This window comes from Etheostoma spectabile, chromosome 6 (assembly GCF_008692095.1).
Source record: "Etheostoma spectabile isolate EspeVRDwgs_2016 chromosome 6, UIUC_Espe_1.0, whole genome shotgun sequence".
NCBI lineage: Eukaryota > Metazoa > Chordata > Actinopteri > Perciformes > Percidae > Etheostoma > Etheostoma spectabile.
The window spans coordinates 24,123,111-24,127,259 of NC_045738.1; the positions used below are offsets into that span (position 1 = coordinate 24,123,111).

General features: G+C 39.4%; 1 protein-coding gene across 12 annotated transcripts in view; it reads right to left on the minus strand.

Annotated features, from left to right (window-relative positions):
* Nucleotides 1–2,864: 2,864 nt before the first annotated feature.
* snap91a (synaptosome associated protein 91a) overlaps nucleotides 2,865–4,149 on the minus strand; it is a 71,108-nt gene continuing 69,823 nt past the window's right edge. For all 12 annotated transcript variants that reach the window (XM_032518010.1, XM_032518009.1, XM_032518018.1 and 9 more), the window contains one exon: nucleotides 2,865–3,755. The gene's annotated coding sequence lies outside the window, so the exon portion shown is untranslated. The remainder of the gene's footprint in view (nucleotides 3,756–4,149) is intronic.

Here is a 4,149-nt window from a genome sequence, read left to right on the forward strand (position 1 = left end):
GCTGTCAGTGGAATGGTGTTTTGAGCTAACGTTAGCAATCAGACATAGATAGCTAAAACGTTTTTGAAATTACTTCTAGCTTTGCTACAAGCTAGCAATCAAATACAACAAAGGTTGTCAGTCAAATGGCGTTTTGAGCTAACGTTAGCAATTAAACAACCATAGATAGCTATAACGTTTTTGAAATGACCGCTAGCTTAGTTAGCAACAAGCTAGCAATCAAACACAACAAAGGCTATCACTTGAATGGTGTTTTGAGCTAACGTTACCAACCAAACAACCATAGATAGCTAAAACGTTTTTGAAAACGACTGCTAGCTTAGCTAGCTACAAGCTAGCAATCAAACACAACAAAGGCTGTCAGTCGAATGGTGTTTTGAGATAACGTTAGCAACCAAACAATCATAGCTAGCTAAAACGTTTTTAAAATGATTCCCATCTTCTGTTATTGTTTGTAATGAGAAAAGTTTTCATGGATTTCACAAATTTCCGTATGACAGTTATGTCGTAAATTGTTAAATCTGAGTATGTGCGACTCAAATCTGCACTTGCCTCACATTGGGCAGTGACAATGACGATGTCTGATGAAAGGCTGGAGCTGGGAAGGATGACGGGGTCAAGCCAGTGTTGTTTATTGTTGGAATGGTGCTCCGCTAAGCTAAATGCTATAGAGACAAAGTTTTCAACCTTTCCAAAGCGTTACAGTTAAACATGTGCCTCCAGGTGCTGGCGACGTTCATCTGCATGTACAGCAGTACACAGAAAATCAACAGACTTTCCCCTAAGTTACCAGCTAACGCTAGCGGTAGCTGGCTAGAACAAGACATTTTTAGCCAACCCAATGTGTTAGAATCAACGTTGACGTAGTAAAAATACACAGTGAAAGGGTCAAAGGTTAAAGATGAAGACATGGATAGCAACCAAAGCCAAGTTCACGGTTATTTTAATGCACCCAGTGCCATGGATACCTAAGTAGTTAAGTCTCTGTCCGGATTGACAGATTTTGTAATTAAGTGGTCAGAGAAAACAAGATTCTACTCCTGCTCTGGGCTCGGTTTGTAGGATTTAGAAAATCTCGCCGTGACGGGAGACTTTGGCCAATCACAGGTCATTTTAGAGAAAGAGAGAGAGCGTTCCTATTGGCTGTTCTGCACATGGCGACATCGAGGAGAGAGGGCGAGCTACAGGGATTGGTTTAAAATATTGTGGCGCTTCTTTCCTTTATACCTACTGCAGCTTTAACATAACTGCGTAGGGAATATTTAGCAATAACTAAAATGACATCACTAAACTAATATGCAAAAATCCAAGATCTGCATTAGTCTGTATTGCACTTTAGTGATATAAATTCCCTTACATTTTATGATTAATGACATGACCAAAAACCAAATTACACACAATGCACCTGTGGTTTTTGGGGCCCTTGAGGGTCTGGGGCCTATAGGGGGTGTTTAAATTTGTAATCTGGCCTTGGACATGAGCATACTTTTGCTGTGGTGGGATGCAAAAATGTAGATTAATGAAATATTATTTATATATTTTCTCTGTGACATGGAAGAAAAGAAATCCTTCATGGGCAGTTCAATCCATCATTGAATTTATTGCACCTCAAAGGGCTTACATGCACTGGGGAGGGCCATCGTAAATAAAATAAATTCAAAACTAAACAAAAATACAATTTCAATTATTCAGTACTGGAAAAAAAGTTAATAATCTCCCATTATTTTGTCAGAATCATATCCGATTCTCACAACCAATTGCTTATTCAATCCACTGAAAAAGACACAAACACACACATTAAGCTTTACATTAGTCGAATCTACAGTACAGGACTGGGGACCTCTGGTGCTCCACAGCTGTCCATATGCCTATTATCAACATGTTCATACCTTTGTAAATCTGGAGTTTTGTGTTAACATACTTTTGGGAACCAGATGATGGCTAGACGGACAGCGGCATCCAGCACTGATCAAATACACAACTTGAACAAGTTATGTCCAGACAGCAATCAAAAAGTGATTTTCCTTTGTCAAATAGCATTGTAATTATAATATTATCAAAGCACACACTGTCACTATTGCCTATTTGGTCCAACAGTAGTGTGTGGAACAGGTCAGTAACATGGAACTCAAGGCACCCTGTGGAGTTTTTGACCACTAGTACCACTACCAGTACCAGTACTACAACAATAGTAGCACTATGAAAGAATGTATTGATGAGCAGCGCCCCCGTATTGCATGTAAACAACGTAGGTTTCGTCCACTTTTCAAATGTTTTATGAGGAATTCAATTGATTTGAAATGAGTACAAAGCAACACACAAACACCACTTGCTTTGTCTCCTTCATTGTGCAGGGATTTTATCCCCCCAAAAGATCCACTTCTGTGTGCAGAAATGTCACTTTTTATTGGGAAGTCAATTAATTTGGATTGTAAGGCGTCAATTAGACACCTAATGCATTTTTTGATGAGTGTAAAAAGTTGATTTGTTTAGGAAAAAAAAACTCGATAGGGTACCTTTTAATATGTGCCTGTATCTGACTTATGTGGAAAGTGAGCAAAACCACTGAAGTCCTGTCTGCTGGATCACCATGTTGGTTATATTCTTTAAAATCATTAATATAGATTTGATCCGTCTGAACATTTGGGTTCACGGGTTTGGTATGGCAATGGAATATCTTCCTATAAATACAAAAATAATCCTACTGACCTGGTCATAATTACAATGAAAGCACAGGCAACAGACAAACCGCAGGTAGAAACGGGTACAGTTATTTTCAAAGGAACAGTTTCAGTTGACCTCTCTACGACGAACATCTAAAGCATTTTCTCTAGAATCCATCCGTCGTAAGATATGTTTTTTTAATAACAATGCCAGCAAATATCGACAGCATTCTGGAGGATTATTAACAGAAACGGAACATATGAATAACAGTGGACAGAAAGACAAATAAAGAAACACAGAAAAAAAGCCACAAGTTAAAAAAAAGAAAGAAAAAAGGATCACTTGGTGGTCTCGTATGATTCAGAAGCTCATGGAAGTTTCTTCATATGCAGTATATTAATCATGTAACGGTATTCATATTTGTTTCCAAATACTTTCAAAAGACGACGGGAAATAGAAGGATACTCACACGACTTCTTACAATTTCATGTCAGATTCACATTTATGTTTCTCTTCAACAGACATACAGAGTAGAGACGTAATCCTCGCCACGGAAATCTATTTACATCAACGAGGACCCTTCCGGAAACCAACACACACAACACGTTTCTCCCAAAAAATCTTCTGGGGCTTCGTTTACCACTCTCATCCAATCAGAGCGGGACAAAGAAGAGCTCCTCCCCCTTGATAAGGAGGCGGGGACAAATACGGGGTGGTGGGAGGGGCTTAGGACACCAAAGCACAGCCGTCATTCAACTCGACACTAGAAATAAATCCAAACACATATATGCCTTCACTTTCTTTCACTTAACTGTTGGGTTTTGAGTCATTTTGTTTAGACAAAAAGTTAGTACATCTACATAAGCACACACTTGTATTTTTCTTCTCATATATATATATATATATATATATAAAATCCGCTATGGTTCACTTTCACAGGTTGTGCTACGACATCACACAGGAGACGGGTGGGGTGTTGATGGGCGGGTGGAGATAAGAGGCTCTTAGAGGGTTGAGTAAGCTGAACATCCTCAGATGTTGACAGACACCATGTAGAAGGTGCGAGGGCCCTGCTCCAGAGAAGAAAGCAGCTGGAAGACAGGAAGTAGAGAACACATATGGTTCAAAGTTCAAACAGTGCAAAGCTGACAGACCCTGTCTCCCATCTGTTTACACCACAGTATGAAAGAGGGGCTCAAGCACTCCATGTAAACACTCTAAATGTTCCCTCGTCCCTCATGTTGTCCTCGGGTCACATTGACCCATTTTTCCTACATCAGTGTTCTTTTTACCTACCCAGTTGTAATTACCCCAAGTAACATGATCGATTCCACACAACGCTCTTTGGGGTGATTTTGATGGGTAATTATGGGAGGGTCTCATTCAATTTTATAGCACTTGAATAACAAATGGAAGTGTTTTTGAAGTAGTATTGAGTAAAAGTTGACATACTCCAGTCTGTGATTATCCATCAACATCCATTCC